General features: G+C 42.1%; 1 protein-coding gene across 1 annotated transcript in view; it reads right to left on the reverse strand.

Moving 5' to 3' along the window:
• LOC149869051 (uncharacterized) overlaps positions 1-17983 on the reverse strand; it is an 83855-nt gene that overhangs the window by 37718 nt on the left and 28154 nt on the right. The gene's annotated exons all lie outside the window — the stretch shown is intronic.

Consider the following 17983-nt stretch of genomic DNA (forward strand, 5'->3'; position numbering starts at 1 on the left):
CTATTAAGTTAAAAAGGTTTTTAAATTGCCTAGAACAAACATGGCTATTCTCAAAACCTAGCCAAGTAAAGGTCCTAACCCTAATCTGAAGCCCATTCAAATCAATTGCAAAGCACCCATTTTGTTTTAGGGTACAGAAATAGCTCTTTAAGATAGCAAGGCCTACATTGTTTCAAGCACAAAAACGTAAATGTTCTACTGCACAATTCTCTGTTCATATATTATTTCCAAGGGTGAAATGAAAAAGAACAAATAAAAACAAAACAAAACAACCCCCCCCACGCGCGCGCGCGCGCGCGCACACACACACACACACATACACACACACTGTCATCCAAATAGGTTTCACTGGTGGTTTATTCCCAGGATCCAATTATGCACATACAGAAAAACAAGTTGTTTTCCATGGAAATTATAAATATGCTATTATTTTTACATTTGGTCTGCAAATGTCTTCACCACGTTGTTGACAGCAGATAAGGTATTGGTATAACACATAATACACCAATAACTTCAGCACTGGATTAACATGAACATTGGATGATTACTAACTCTTAAACACTGGGCACTGAGTGATTTTATTTAACTTTCTGCTCCATATGGCCCCTCTTAGATAAGTTATTTCTGAAGGCAAACTGTACCTATATAATTATTTAAATTCATATACTAGTCCAAAAAATGATTTAACCTTATTTAAATTTTTCCCATCTGATCCTGCTGTTTCCCAGCCATGCTCATATCTTGGGAATATTAAATAATGAGATGCATTTATATAAATATTGAAATATTAAATATTGATCATAATAATATATGTCATTCTTATAAGATGATCTGAACCCACAAAAGGTCCCAATTATAATTTAAATTAAAGGCTTAGAGCTAGATTCCCTAACATGAAGTTCCTTTGCATAACAAAGAGATCTTAAACTAGTCCTGAAACAGATGATGAGAATTTCTCTTCCATGAATCAGAAAGAGCTTTTATGATCTTTTCCTCTTAGCTGCACAGACACCTGAGGATGGAACCCATAAGTGGGTCTTATACCAGGCTCCTCAGTGGATTTCATTTATAGCAAGTTTGTCTATCTTTACAGAAGGTGTCAGACCACACCAAATATATTTAATAATATCTGGTACATTATTAGGAAATAGCACAGGACTGAGGAGATCCTATATCATTAAAATGATTACTTGCTCCTAAACATTCTACAATATCTTTCAGACTGCCATAAAGTATAAAAATACCTGAGTTAACTTTAAAATACTTAGTACAGATGACAGCTACTAGGTCTTAAGGACCAAAGAGTTCAGCATAGACTAATTTACTCTTTTCTTCTCAGCACGGGAAAGGCTGTAATACTCTATTAGCGTTAAGTTACTATTTTGCTCACTGTTGGTAAAATAAATACAACTAACATTAACAATGGCTAGGAAGAATTAAAGTAAATAATTTTGAGGTAGATAATGCAAATGATAGGTTGAGCAGACTTCACCCCACTTGCAGATCTATTATATATCTTTGTTATAAATATATATGCTATGTATAGTTAAATACTATTGATTACATTTTGTTGTAATTTCCAGAGAAGATAAAAATAACCTGACCTGCTGAAATTTACTGGCACAGAAGTAAGGGAAGTTGCAGTCATGTATTATATTGTCAGTCCTTAAAATGACTTGTCTACATTGTAGGCAAACAGTAGTGTTTAACATGCTACTTCTAGGATTTGTCAAATTATTAGGAATATAATTCCATGTACATTTTGTGAATCAATTGATCTTAAATTTTGTAGATTCACTGAGATGGTTTAGTTGGAGGTAATGATTTGATGTGGGGCAATTCTGCCTTGATCAGGCGGTTGGACTAGATGACTTCTTGAGGTCCCATCTTACTCCACTGATTCTAATCCACTTTTCTGATTCTGTGAGTTGTACATGATAAGATATCTTAATTGTATCCTTAGATGTCAGGAATGAATGTATGCATGAAGTATTATTATTGATAAAAAAAAAAAAGTGTCAACACTTGAAAAGATGATTCTAAATGAGTCTATATGAGACACTAAATGTGCAGTAGACTAATTCTGCTGTGCATTGGCGCATCACAGCAAAAGCCATGCCAATACCCTGATAAACAGTAAAATGAATCTACTGCAAATTAGCATTAATAAAAGACCGTGTGCCAGTGCTACTGTGCAGTATCAATGATTACTGCACATCGGTTAGTACCTGCTATTACAGATACCGAATTTAGTGCACAGCAACAATGGCATATTTATACACATGTAGACATGTCTAGAATATCTTTCAAGGAGCAAAGTTCTCAACTTAGTACAGGTTGTACATGAGAGACCCCAAGTCCTTCCACAATTCATAGTTCTAAGAGAGTTCTTTCCTTAATGCAGAAAGCTAAAAGAAAAAGCTGTATAAACTCATTGCTCTGGGAAACAGAGAGTTAATAGAAGACTGAACAGAGTGGGTAGACTGAATGTACAGTCATTGTGGAGTAAGAAAAAAAGAGATGGGAAGGACAAGGCTCCCCCACAGCTCAGGAGCTGCCTCTGCCAAAAACAGGATCGGGCCTCTCACCACTTTTGTGTTCTGCAGGTGCTTGCAGCTGGCAGGAAGCCAGGCACTGCTCAGGAAGGAGCTGGCTTGCCTCAGGGGCAGTGTGGGGTGTTGCACAGGGTTGAGGGGGGAGGCTAGTAGTGTCAGGCATGGCTCCCCCACTGCCAGCTTCCCTCCCACCTCTGCCCAACATCCCGCTCTGTCCCTGGGGCAGGCCAGCCCCTTCCTGGGGCTATCCTGCAGATGCCTATTGAAGGCAGTAGTGGTGAGGGGCCTAATCCTGCTTTTGTTGGAGCCTCCCCACCTGCCCCATGGCCAGGGGGTGAGCTGTTGCCAGGCCAGGCAGCCCCTCAGCTGAAGGGGGATTCTGTCATTCCCTCTGCAGTAGCACCACCCCAAGGGCCGGCCAGGCAGGTTGCCAGCGGGTCATGTGCTGCATAGACTCCCAAGGAGCTCCCTGTGGGGGTCTAGGTAGTACCATGTACAGGGGAGGGTGTATAAGTCAAAGCTGACTTTTAAGGGGAAAAAATTGGTCTTCAAAACTCAACTTATACACTGTGAAATATGGCAGATCACCAGATAGATCCCAAAGATGTTACAAAAACTATTTTAAAAAGAATATGTGAAAGCTCAATGAAACCAATCACAGTTGCTATTTCAGGCTTTGCTACACTGTCATTTTTGGTGGCTTCTGGAACTCCTAACCCCTAGACTGCCTGCACATTAACACCTTAAAGTGACTTAATGCACTTGTTTTTTTGGATCAAAATTACACCATTCCAGGGCAGGATTATCTCTTGATCCAATACAACCCAGCTTCTGTTCCATTAAGGTGTGATCACTCCCTACAGATGTCCCACTCAAGCTGAAGGTGTAACTGCTCTAAAATACTAAGCTGTAGCAGGACACCAGGGTGCCTGGTACTAGATAATGGTGTGTAGCAGGGCACTAAGGAGCCTGCTACTGATAGTGGTGATATAGGCCTAGCTGCCACTCAATAGGGCAGCACAGCTGTGAGTTGCCAAAGCAACTAATTGGGACAGCTGACAGCCAGGGGGCAGGGCCTGGCCTTTATAAACAGAGGAGGCTAAGGCCAGAGCCAGTTCCCTTCTGGCAGCCTAAGAAGTAAGAGCTCTGCTAGAGTGAGCAGGGTGGTGTTGTGCAGCAGCGTGTGGATACAGGGTGAAGAGGACCCTGACAAGGATGAGAGGTTAGCCAGGTTGGCTTAAGATTTATGTTGTAGCCGAGGGGCTTTGAGTTTCTGTTTTGGGTTGATAGTTGTAATTATGAACTGGAGGACTGGGCGAGGCTGTAGGGGTGTAGGAGGCCTCATTAGGAGCTCCCCAGTAAAGTGGGGGTGTTCCTAACACCACAGAGGGTGCCGTGTTGTGGGGGTGTCCTGACCCCAGCCCAGTGTGGGCAGCTTCAGGAAGAGCTCGGTGTAGGCAGAAGCCCAGTGGGGCGTAGGCCCAGGAAGGTGGGTCTCAGCTAGTGGGGTATCCCGACCCCAGCCCAGTGGGGGTGATATCGGGTTGAGCCCCAATTGGGAAGAGCCCCAGTGGGGCATAGGCCCGAGAAGGCAGGTCTGGAGGCCAGGTGAGGCTAAGGACGCCTGAGCCCCAACCTTGGGAAGCCTGAGTCAGGCATAGAAGGCCCCAGTGTGGGCGGACGCTCGAAAGGCGCAAGCACAGGCCCGAGTGCGGGTGAGGGGCGCGAGGAGCACAAGCACAAGAAGCCCAAATCGGGCATAGAAGGCCCCAGTGCGGGTGAGTGCGGGAAGTGTGAGCAAGGCCCCGGTGAGGGCAAGGACTGCGTGAGCGCGGGAAGCGTGAGTGAAGCCCCAGTGAGGGCAGAACTGTGAGATGCGCGGGAGACAAGCCCCGGGTGTGCGTGAGACCGCGGGAAGCACGAGATACAGACCTGAGTGTGGGTGACTGCGGGATGTACAGGAGGCAGGCCTGAGTCGGGCACTGCCTGTGATTGAGAAGCCCCGAGAAGCGAGTAAGCCCATTGAGAAGCCCGGGCTGGGAAAAAGGGCACAGTCTGAGAGAGGCCCCAGAAGGGGGGCACGTATATTGAGCAGGCCTGGGACAGGGGGCAAGCATATCGAGTAGGCCCTGGGAGAGGACCAGCACAGGGAACAGAATGGAATCCTGGTGTAGCAAGACCGGCCCCGTGCCAAAGGCAGGAAGGCAGCCTCCCATTAACAATATAAGATCAAAGACATGGCAGGCAAGATAGAGGGTGTATTCAAGGCCCAGGTTGGCATGGTAGGCAAGGGCACTGGGGGGGGGGGGTCACAGCACCCGTAGGGACCGCCCTGCCACATAAGCTTATCAGCATTTGTGCAGCTTGCTGCATAATATGTGACAAGGCCCTCAGTAATTAATGAACACCATAACCATGACACTTAGAAACTTGCAAAAAACTCTCCTTTAAAAGATGCTATTTCTACTGATGATTATATATATAAAAGATCAGCTTGGCATTCTGGCTGTTATCAGGTCCATTCCCCCGCCCTTAGTAATACTAATGTTGAAGAGTACAGAACATTAGGAAGAAGTACACCATATAATAGTGGAAACCAATGTATCTGTTTTATGTATGAAACAGAGCTATAGCACCTTTAATTAAGCCAGAGCAGTGTACAATGCTTAAAGCAAAACAGAACATATCTCTGATATTTTCTCTTGTCATTTACATCAGTTTCAGATAGTTGTAGTACAGTGATTCTGCACTGGCAATAACAACTCAGTTCTTCCTGGGCACATCTACACATTCATTAATGCACCTTAAATACTGCACATTTAGTTTAGTACTTGTTTAATAAAGTATTAACTAAATGCACGGTACCTGGAGTTACTATGCAGTAGCACAAGCATGTGATTATTTAGTGACACTTACTGTGCATTAGCCTAATAACACTAAGCAGTAGGCTATTAGTATGGCTTGTGCAGTGACACACTACTGCACATTATTATTAGGCTAATTTACAGTAAGCGTCTTGTGTAGAGGTGCCCCCCGTGTGCCATTGTTATCTTTAGAGAACAGTGGTGTACACAGAAGACAAGAAAGCAAGATTGCTTGCCTGTAACATTTCAGTGCTAATGTCAATAAGTAATAATTGAGGATTTGTAAGAGGGCTAGTAATAGATAGACTACTCATTATTACATGGCATTATTTTTTTTTCAATTAAGTAGAACAATTAGTGGTTCCTTTCACTCTCCAAGACTTTACAAAGGTTTGGAAATAGCCAGAAATCTGTGACTAGCAATCATATTGCTCCTAATTTTGTAGATACTACAGAAAATGCCAATATATTTTTCTCCTACCTGTTATGCCCTCAGTGACTAACTTACTTGAATTTCTGCAGCTTTAACTGAATATACATATTTTTTGCACATCCTGTCTTAGGCCAGGTACATGTACATTACACTTTTACCAGTATAAGTGATTGGAAACTGGCCTATACCCATAAAAGAACAAAAGTTCAACACACAACATTGGTCTATACCTATAACAAAAAAGAAGTTTGACACACACAAACTTGTTTAAAAATGATGAAAGCTCATCTAAAATTTGCTCCTTCTCACCAAAGAGTGAATGTGTGTCCTGTTCACTACTGATCTAAACTATGCCACTTACAGAAAACTGCATAACTTAGATTGATTTCACCTCTGGCTTTTTGAATGCCTGTACCTAGCCTTTACATTTTAGTATAGGGCTTCCTTTAAAAAAGCTATGAGAGAGGCGGATGAACTTCATTAGGCTGTTCAAGGATGTCCCCTATGTATAGCTGACTGAAATGAAGCTTACTTTATTCATGTCTGTAAAGAAATTTGTTCTCATCAGATGAGAAGGGATACAAAAATGAAAAGTGTTATTGATATTAGTTTATTGAGGTCCCTCAAGGAGAATCACAAATCCACCTGCTACATTTTGCATTAAAACTGATGATTCAGCAACACATTTTCTCATCAGAACTCTGATTTAGTAGTGGAAAATGACAAATCAATAGACTGCTGCCTTTTTGTGCATTTTGCATCTTGTTTATAGCAACATGTGTTTGGAATAACTTCTGTCAAGATATATGTTCCTGGTATACACTCTTGACTCTCCAGGATATGAATAACTGAGGTATAATATAGTAAAATATAGTTCCCAAAATTTTAAATCTGAGCGTAAAAAAAAAACCTTTACAGCATTAAGTCTTTCAAACCTGGGTTGTATTCCTGTTTTACATATATAAAAACTGAAATAAAATATAGAGTCTTTTTCAGAAAATCATTCAGAGAATCTGTGGAATTGAAAACAGATCACTACAAGGTGAGTTGGGTATAGGAATGTTCATTTTATCACACAGTTAAGGCATCCCATTTTTGTTCAGACTGTGTCCACCTATTCAAGCACTGATATAGATGGCATGAGTTATTACCTTGCCACAGTATTTATTGCCATGTGCTGTTTACACCAGTAGACTAATTTTGCTTGTAGTTTTCCAAATGGTTGACAATCAGACAGTGTGTTTTCCTAGACACCCTTGCTACCATTCTTCAAAGAGTGTAAATTCTAGTTTTTTGGCTAGTAGATAGAATGTGAGCTCATAAGTAAAGTTCAGTGAAGTAGATCCAGGATCTGGCTGCACTAATCTGGGCACAAAACACAACCTTCAGTACAGTGTTAAAAGCTGTTGTATAAGATCCCCTTTGTGAAATATTCTTTGTTTCTGCTTGTGTTTGGTGTAGGATATAATCTAAATCAGAACATCAGTTGCTTTACAATCAGATTTAAATGGTAATTGCCACTTCACTTTAATATTTTTTTCTTTTAGTAATCTAAGTGTCATTTCTTAGAAACAAATGGCCAGCACAAAAGGAAAGTATTTATTGCATAGTTGGATGGTGTCTAAAGGCTTGCAGATAAACAAAGTCCATTGTAATTATGCCAGGGGCATAATTTTGATGGTTCTGCAGTGCCTTGTATAATTAGTCTCGGAAGCAAATGCTGTTATATTCAGGCATGAAATGAAGTGGAATAGACAAGTTTATTGGAGATTAATGAAGTCTCAGTGAATGTTCCTAAAAAGCTGCTGAACCCTTAAATATAGATTATAGGTCAGAACTCTCTGCCAGAATTTCCTCCAAGGGCAACAAACTGAATACAATATGTATACTAAATACAAAAAAGTGTACATGGAGAGCTGTCTAATGCTAGCAAGTGTTTTAAACAACTTACAATATAACAAAAGATTGAAAATGTTTTTATTTTTTATATCTTGGTAGTACTCAGACCTTTCAATAAAAAAAAATCTTATCCTGCAACTTTGTCAAAATAACATGCAAATTATTGTACAGTTCTTAAGTAAAGCAGCATAAGTGTTTTTTATGCCAAACATTCATTTTTTGGTTGAAAAGTAGTAAACAAAGATTTTGCTTGGAAACTGCACAGTCACCTTGCTGGGTCACTTGACCCCAGTTGTCTTCCTACCTAGAGTGGGGGAGGGAGGGGCTGGGTCTGATGATCTGCAAACTCCCTTCCAGACCCTTACAATCTATGGATCTATGTTTTTAGATAAAATGTCAACCTAGCCTGTTGAAGAAAACCCCTCCATGAACAGTGTAACAAAATTGAGGCAAGATCAAAGGAACAACTTTAGCCATACACCCCCTACTATATGAATTAGAAAACTGATCTCTGTGATTCTGGATAGATATAATGTTTAGAACATTTTAAATACACTTTAAATCCAAATAGCCCTGCCTTGCAAGGTTTCACCTTGCACATATATCTCTGTCATTGCTGGTGAAATGCATGGTACTTAAATGCACACCTTTCTAGGGAAAGGCTTTTCAAAGCTGCAGTGGGTGGCAGAGAGCGTGGGACGTCCCAAAGCAACCAGCCACCAAAGCAGGGTAACCTCCTTCCACACATGTAAGTAGCTCGTCTCTCTTTGTCTATGTACCACCACACAGAGTTGGTAATGTAGAAACATTACAGGCATGGGCTGTACAGGTAAGGCATACTGGGAAACTGAGACATGGACTGTGGGTTGGGTGGCCACCCAGAAGCAAAGTGCAAAAAAGTCCCTCTCAACAACTAGAGCAGGGGTTAAAAAATCAGAGATTTTTTGTGGAACCCCAGAGCATCCAGCTTCCTGGGAGCCCTAATCCCCCCTCCCAGCACCTCTCTATCCCTCTACACATGCTCACCACCTCAAATCAGCCTGGGACCAGGGCTGTAGCAGGGAAGTTAAACTGGCAAAATATTTGTTCAGTGAAGGCTTTACAAAAACCAAAAGCAGAGTTCTTGGTGGGCCCCAGAGCCCCCAGTTCCTCAGGCACCTCAAGCAGGGAGCCACATAGCACCCCAGCATCTGGCAACCCTTCCGCTCTCCCCCACACTCCTGTCCAAATAAGCCTGGGATCCTTCCAAGGAGTCCTTCCTTGTGATGGGGTCCTGGCTGCTTCCCCCACCTACCCACACCTATGCACCCTCAGTCAACCACATATGTTTTGGTAAAGTGCAACAGTGGGCACCTATAGACATGCAGCAAGGCTGCTCTGATGTGCTGTACTTAATTAAGTCTGCTAGAGGATGGTAATTACTGGTTTCCAGCAGACTCCACTAACAAGGTGTAGTTAAAGCACCCCTTCCACCATTTTTTGGCAGGGGGACACTGATACACATGATCACGGGTGATGCATAGGGGGTGCACACAGGTGCACTTGCACCCCCTGTGAAAAGCACTGCTGACAATGCTGGTGTCACCTGTGGATGGTTGCCACTTGCCACTTCCCCACTCACCACCAACACTGCCATTGGCAGCTGCAGGCAGTCCCTGATTGCCACTGACACTGCCAGTGACATCAACGGGTGGTTGCCACCCCCCCCACCACCACCACCACCACTGCTGTGGCTGCCGGTGGGAGCTCCCCACTCAGCCCAGCCCCACCACTAACACCACTGTGACTACCTCCAGGAGCTCCCAGGTCACCACCATTGTGCCCCTGCTGCCTGTGGGCAGTTGCCATGTTCCCCCCTCACCCCCCAGCCTCTGAGTGCGCACAGCATTCATGCACATCGTGCCACATACTGCATGGTTGTGCTCGTCTGGATGCAGCTTCTAGGTGTAACTTAGAGGCCCCTCCTCTCATCATGTCAGTTCCCTACCTTGACCAAGTTCCCTTTCTAATTTACCTGTTTCCAGAATATTTTCGCCTATTGTTGGGTCCCTACGATCATGCTTAGATGTATTCTTTTTCCTATTTCATCCTGGATATACCTTGAAATAAGGTAAAAGTTTCAGGTGCTTTTTCAATAGAGCAACTCAGTAAACAATTTTTCAGGGATTTCGGGTGGGGCAGAGGGTTCATATGTAAAAGACTGTCTAAATTACAGCCTTTCAGTTAAAGCCTTTCATATAATACATATTGGATTTTTCATTATGAAACCTACAGCGTGCTTATGATACATCTGTCTTTCTTAAAAACCAAAGAATCTCAGAAGCCATTAAAAGACAAAGTTCCTTGCATATTCCTTTCCCAGCTAGCTAGAACAATAGCAGCAATAAACAAGCAACATTACCATAATAAAGAATTGCAAATATGTATAACCAGCATGTTAATTAAACAATCTAGCAGTTTTCAATTAATATTCCAGGTGCCTTAAAGGTCTCCTATGAAACATTGACACCACCCTTGTCATGCAGCAATGCCCGCCCACTCTGTTTGTCTGACTCCCAGGGCTCATCTGACTCAGACTGTTTAAGGTCTTCACAGGTGAAGCAGCCACCTTTATGCCCCTTATTCCCTTCAAGGACTTGGAAAACATTAGCTATTTACTTGCATCATGTTTGGAGTTATAACCTCATGCTGGAGTAATAATTTGTTTAGAGTAATAAACTTATGCTACCACAAGGCAACTTCTTATTGTACAAAGCATTATGCTATGATTGTTTCTGTATTCTTCATTGTGTCTATGGTATCTGACTTTTGTTCTGGACTTGGTGGCTTCTTTTGCTTGGTGCACACTAATTGTTTTGTCAAGGTTTAACTATGGCTCTTTTTCCCTCTCACTGTGTAGTCCTAGATCCCAGTTACAATTTGTTCTCTTAAAAGGACTCTGCTTCTCAGAATCGGAAGACCGGCTCTTTTAATTTTTGTCATTCACATAGCCATCTTTGTTTTCACTTTCTTTTTGTAAAAGCACACCAATCACATTTCTTTTGTATATGAATGCAATGTTCCTCAAATGTCTATACTGCATGTTCACAGCTAGCATCCTCTGCCTGAGTTAACTGAAAATTATTAAACATGGCAAGTGTTTCAGCTATTGTCATAAATGACTACTTTGTGTCTATCAACCTTTTGGTGGTATCCAGCATTTGGTAACACAGACTCAAGTTCTGTTTAAAACTGTCTACACTTCTCTGTTATATTTCTAAAGAATTTCAGTTCTGGTAAGATTTTAAACTGCTCCATTCTTCTGCTCAAGGTACTTTATTTACTCCTGATACCATGTGGTGTTCAGAAATCATTCAGAGTAAAAGATTTCAGTGATATTCTGTGCATGGTGTTCTGGGTAGAACAATAGATTTGAATCATTGCTAAAACTGGATTATTGAACAATATCAAGACAGGCACTTTACAGTGAGAGTGTGGGGTAATTTCATCTGCTCTCATACATAATAGAAAGCGAGGATAGGATATGCTGCCAAAGTTTTCCAACCTTCATGCAGGGTCAAAGAGCAATTTAGCTCACTTGTATCACTGCAGGCTCATGCAGAGGTGTGATAACCCGGAGTTGAATTGTTTTAAAAGTTGCCTAAGCATTTGAAATAACCTGGGGACAGCCTGAAGTTAAAAGGTTTGTCTCAAACATCGTAAGCAAGCACATTACCGCAAATGCTGACTCTGTGGTAACAAGTGCTGGGGAAAGTGGGAAGCAATGCAGATCAGTGCACTGTAACAGCTTCCTTAAGCTGCAGCTTGTGTAAAGTTGGTTGTTTGCTAATCTGAGTATGTGCAAAACAAAGGTCACATTTCGGTCAACTCAGCTACCACCAGAAACCCCCAATGAGCCCACTGACTCAAATGGGGAAGTTTCTAGAGCTCTAAATTGCGCAAGTCCGAGTGAGTGACAGCCAGAGGTGGAGCCATCATGAGGGAAGAAGATAAAAGGTGGACAGGAAAACGCGCGCTCGTTGACCCATCACCCACGGATCAAGAAAGACGCGCCAGTGACAGAGACACGCGCTGACAATGCAGGATCCAGGGGTGGTGATCTCTCTCTCTCTCTCTCTTTCTCTTTTCTCTCAAGTTTTCCTTCCTTCTTGCCTCATGTGAATGTTTCTAGTAATGAGTTTTGACCAAGGGTTTTAATGTTGTTATTGAGTTAACCAAAATAAAACAGTGAATTGTTTACTTTGAGAGTGTTGCCTAACCATGCCACACAGAGGATTGCAAAAGTACCTCTCCCTTCACCCCACTGAGTGGGACGGGACAAGAGGTAACAGTTATAACAGCAGCTGTGTATTTCTGGGCTGCAGCTGCCCCTTCCTTTTTGAAGCACCTTTCAAATGAACACTTGTCCATACCTAAATGGACAAGAATGAGCCTGTTTAAGACATCCAGAGGATTTTAATGACTATTTTAGATAGAAGTTTAATGATTAAAAATATCTCTTGTGTTAAGTGTCACGCCCCTAATGCCGGTGCACCCTTGACCTGCGAGCCAGGGTCGGCATGACCGGCTTGATGCGAGGAGGGGGATTTATAACCAGACAGGTGGGTGATAACGGTGAGCAGGAGTCAGATGATTTAAACACAGTGTATTGGTTACACAGAAAGTTTATTTTACTTATGCTACTGATGTGATGCAGCATAGGCGGAGGACTTGATTTATTCAGTTACAGCACGGAGGCGGAAAGGGATCTGGGGGTCATCATTGACTCCAAGATGAACATGGGCCAGCAGTGTGGAGAGGCAGTAAGGAAGGCCAACCGCACCTTGGCATGCATCCACAGATGCATCTTGAGCAGGTCCAAGGAGGTGATCTTCCCCCTCTATGCGGCACTGGTAAGGTCGCAGCTGGAGTACTGCGTCCAGTTCTGGGTGCCACACTTCAAGAGGGATGTGGACAGCATGGAGAGGGTCCAGAGGAGGGCCACTCGTATGATCAGGGGACAGCAGGGCAGGCCCTATGAGGAGAGGCTACGGGACCTGAACCTGTTCAGCCTCCAAAAGAGAAAGCTGAGGGGGGATCTTGTGGCCTGTTATAAACTAGTCAAGGGGGATCAGCAGGCATTGGGGAAGTCCCTGTTCCCCCGAGCACCGCCAGGAGTGACCAGGAATAACAGTCACAAGCTGGCAGAGGGTAGGTTTAGGTTAGATATCAGGAGACGCTACTTCACGGTCAGGGCAGCTAGGGTCTGGAACCAGCTTCCAAGAGAAGTGGTGCAGGCTCCTACCCTGGGGGTGTTTAAGAGGAGGTTAGATGAACTTCTTGCTGGGGTCATTTGACCCCAGTATTCTTTCCTACCATGGCAGGGGGTCGGACTAGATGATCTGCTCAGGTCCCTTCCGATCCTAGAAACTATGAAACTATGAAAGCATGTTACCCAGCATTTACAGGGTGGGTAATAGACTTGATTCCAAGTGATTCACATAAGTCGTTGCAGTCTGCAGATTACCGAGAGGTCTTGATAAGAAAGATAACAACAAAGATAGACAGGCTGGCAGGACGGGGGAACGCCAGAAAGATACCTAGGCAGAGAGATAATATTTGTTGTGCACAATCTGTTCTTCTTGAGTGTATACGCAGTTCTCTACTTTGGGTGGAAGTTCTTTCAAAGTTATACTTGGCAAAGGTGACCAATTACTATACGCCAGGCATGAATAATTAATGGGTTGGCACTTGTACTCTCTTTGCTCAAATTTCAGAAAAAGGGGGGTTATTTTTACTTGGGTGGTACTGGTCCTGTTTGGTCACAGGATGGCACGTATAGTATATTACTTTAATTTTACAACTTCATTAAATTAGTTTCATTTTTATCTGGTCACCATGGGTACAGATATCTCTCATGCTGAGTTGTCAAGGTCAGTTTCTTTCTCTTGCATAGGAGCTCAAGTAATTTGAAATGAAGCACAGACAGGGGTGTGTATATGCAACACTGTTAATACAGAGGGATAAATTACAATTGCAGAGTTTGTTGTGTTAGCCTCTGGCCTTTTGCCGTCTGACCTTTTGCCATCGGCATCTGAAATCAAAGACTTTGATCTTTGACATTAAGAAGCTTAAATTTCTATTGGACTTAAATATTAGGCCTGTGTGAAGTAGCAAGTATTCACTTCAGATTCAGATTTGGCTGATTCAGAGGAAGAGTGATTTCATTCTGTGATTTGAGTCACTGTCCCAATTTGATTTGTCCAATTCAGATTCAGAGATTCGGCCATAGACTATAATGGGGAATAAATAAAATACCTATAACTTTGTCATTTTTTTTTTGCAGATTTGAATGGGAGCAGCAGGAATGGTAGCCCCTTCTGAGGGCATGAAGCCTGCCAAGTTTCAGGGAGATAGGTGCAGGAGTTTCTGTGAACGTGTACTTCAAACTGTGCCTTTTCCATATATGGAAGATCATGCCATCCCCCTCCCTCTTCTCAGTTGCTGTTTGCTGCAAGCCTTCTGAATCTCTCCAGATTAATTCAGAGGCTTCTGATTCAATTCGGACCTTTGAATGGGTCTCCCAAATCGATTTGGATTTGGAGCTGCCGAATCAGGCCAAAACTCCTCTGAATCAAATTGGCTACCGAAGCTTCGCACAGCCCTATTAAATATATATGAGTATCTCCTATACTTCTGGGCTTTGCTGGTTATGTCCTTTCTGCTACATGTATCTTAAAGGTGTCTTTAAGTCTTCCTCAGAAGCATGTGTATTGGTTGGGGACTCTGACTAGAGTGTGCCAGTGCTCCTGATGGTTCCTGGCTAGATGGTCTTGCCCCTTTGCTCAGGGTCAGACCATATTTAGGGTCAGGAAGGAAAATTCCCCCATAGTCAGATTGATATAGACTATGGATTTTAAACTGCTCTGTGGTGTGGGGCGTGGCTCTTTACTGGGGAGTTCATGAGTTTATATTAACAAGCTTTTATACAATCAGGACATAGGCTGCCATGGTTCCTTGGCTTTACCTGTGGCAGGTTAGGGTCTCATGTTGTGTCAGAGTTGACTGTAGTTTCACAAAGGCTTTAGATCATGGATTGCAGAGCATGGTTTGCATAGGAATGATCCTGCCTCAGAAAGGGAGTTGGTCTAGATTTCTGGATGTCCCTTCCAGCCCTACTTGCCTCTGATTTCTATGATATTTAATATTAGATAGCACTGGGTCCACTCTAAATAATATTCCTCTCACTGGTATTCTGAGATGAAAGTGAACATCTTTTAACATCCGATTTCCAGTCATGGTTGTTCAGTCCCCACAGAGGCCATCAATTGATGCTGTTAAAATAAGTAAAAGACATTGGTCTCTACCCAAATGCTATCCCGGTATAGGAATAAAACTTCTACATATTTCCCTAAAATAGCATTTGCCTGTAACTTACTGGGCAGCCTATGTACCTTGTGCTGATACAGTGAAGTCAGTATGGATGAATGACCGCACGTACCAAAGTAAATAGATCTCATTTTGAAAGATCCAGACTTCTACTATTTGTAAATTGTTTTTGTTCTGCTTCGATACAGGTGAACTTTAAAATGTGAAATCAATTCTAGAATAAAAAAAATCTCACTGAAGTGAAAAAGAAATATTATCCCCCACCCCTATATACCTATGAGACAGTTTTAAAAGAGAAGTTGATAACAGGAGAATTGATTAAATAGCATGGATTAAACTGTAATATGGAGGGATCCTCACCCTTGATGCCTATGCCACTGGGACTTTAATTTACCACAGTATTATCAACATTTAACCTTTATCACCTTGAATTCATTGAACAAGAACTTACCTTCTTTCCAAGAACATTTATTAAAAATGAGATTAGGGTTCAGCTTCTCCTCTGGTGTAAACTGTCACAGATTCATGGCCTATAGTAAAGCCTGTTGATTCCATGTATTATTTAATATGCCAGTAGAATATATATAATTTCACTAGTTTTTCAGGGAGTTTTAATTTAGAAAATATTGTTGAGCGTTCAACCACCACTAATTGTGGGTGAAAAATGTTAGCCTCTATGTAAAGGCTGAAGAGTCCAGAAGTGGAAAAAAACAAAAAACAAAAACTATGGGTGAAGGTAAATAGCTGAACCTTAACTCTGCTCCTTTGTGCATATGTCATTCTGTAGAACAGTTTGTATATACTCTGTCAATTATGTATAATTATGCACTCAGTGTATACCTTAATATGTAATTTCTCTTTGTACCTTTCCATATAATTTGTAAACTTATGTTATATAGATAAGACAGTAAATTATAGTTTAATTCACAGGAGACACACTCCTTTCCTGTGGTATAAATATACCATTATTCAATTCACTCTGGCGGTTTATAATAAAATTTACATTGGTGCAGCTAAAATGATATGAACTGTAATCTTCAAAGTTAGCTTGACTTTAACATTTCAAAAGATCTTCAACTACAACCATATTTTAATTCAATTAGCTCTCTAGCTTTAAAATTTGGGGTGAATTCCTGTATCAAGGAACTTTCTTACTTTCCTGTGCTGCAGAAAATCTTTCCTCCTACTATTTTTCATGAGTAATATTATTACTGTTATCGGGGGGGAGGGGAAGATTCCCATTACAGTTGCATTTGCAACGTGCAGCTAGACACTTTCCACAAATATACAAAATTCCAACAATTCAATTCAAATTGATAATTAAAGATAAAGAAAAAAGATAAAGACTGAAGATGTCAAATGTTGATCTCAGTTACATCAGTAAAAATGAGAAGTAACTACAAAGGACCCTGGCTCTTGCTTGTGCTATACAGTTTTATAACATGCTATATACAGGGGAGTGTAAGTTGCATGCTGGCTGTAAATTAGTTAGAAATGGGCACAGATGGATGAAAGTGTTACAGCAGAGTGACTAATATTGATCTGGAATTCAATGGAGCGCATAACCAGTAGTTATTTCAGAGTGGAGTACAGGGCACATCTTTAACTAAAACAAATACAATACTTTGAATAGAATGCCCTGAAACTGGAGGAATTCTCAGGCATCAGTGGTAGTGTCAAACTGATGTTGGAGCTGTGCTGGTCCCAGTATTATGCAAAAAGCAAGGATTTCTTAAGGTGATATCTCTTACTGGACTAATTACGTAGTTGAGGTAAAATGAGCTAAGCTTTTGAATGCAAGACATTCCTCAGCAGGTCCATTGTAAGCAGCAGATGAAGAAAAAATATCACTCTAAGAAACCCAGGCATCAATAGGACTTTTTGTGTTTAATATAAAAAAGATTCCACTATTTTTAGTTATAGTTCCAAAATCAGACTTTAGACATAAATATTTACCCAATATACATATTTACAACTATTCTTTACTAGAAGAACAGAGTGCATTTATTTCAAATATATTTGCTGAGCCTGACTCAGTGGTACCAGAAGGGCTATTAGGTATTGGACCTAGGGGGGCTTGTTTGTTTGTTGCTTTTTACTAGAAACCTGTCCACTTACTGAACCATACAGTCATTCATTAATTTGGCACCTAAGTAACAGTATGATGCTTGAAAGTTTCTATTTTCAGAAAAGGAAAATTGTTATCAATACTCTGTGTGCATCTTTGCATCCACAATTCATTTGATTTGCAAATAATAGTGAAATGTGATCTTCTATTTAGACTTTTCATAGATTTCATAGATTTCATAGACATTAGGGCTGGAAGGGACCTCGGGAGATCATCGAGTCCAGCCCCCGGCCCAAAGGGCAGGAACTCAGCTGGGGTCATAGGATCCCAGCAAGAGAAGCATCCAATTTACTCTTGAAGGTGTTCAATGTAGGCGCTTGAACCACCTCCGCTGGCAGACTGTTCCAGACCTTGGGGGCTCGGACAGTAAAGAAATTCTTCCTTCTGTCCAGCCTGAAACGGTCTTGCAGGAGTTTGTGACCGTTCGACCTCGTCATCCCTTGGGGCGCTCTGGTGAACAAACGTTCCCCCAGATCCTGGTGGTGACCCCTGATAAACTTATAGGTGGCCATCAGATCACCCCTGAGCCTACGCTTTTCCAGGCTAAAGAGTCCCATGGCTCTCAGCCTGTCATCGTAAGATCTGCTTTCCTGACCTCTGATCATGTGCGTGGCTCTCCTCTGGACTCTCTCAAGCTTCTCCACATCCTTTTTGAATTGTGGAGCACAAAACTGGACGCAGTACTCCAGCTGCGGCCTCACCAAGGCCGAGTACAAGGGGAGAATGATGTCCCGGG

This window comes from Crocodylus siamensis, chromosome 3 (assembly GCF_052110815.1).
Source record: "Crocodylus siamensis isolate JL-2025a chromosome 3, ASM5211081v1, whole genome shotgun sequence".
Lineage (NCBI taxonomy): Eukaryota > Metazoa > Chordata > Crocodylia > Crocodylidae > Crocodylus > Crocodylus siamensis.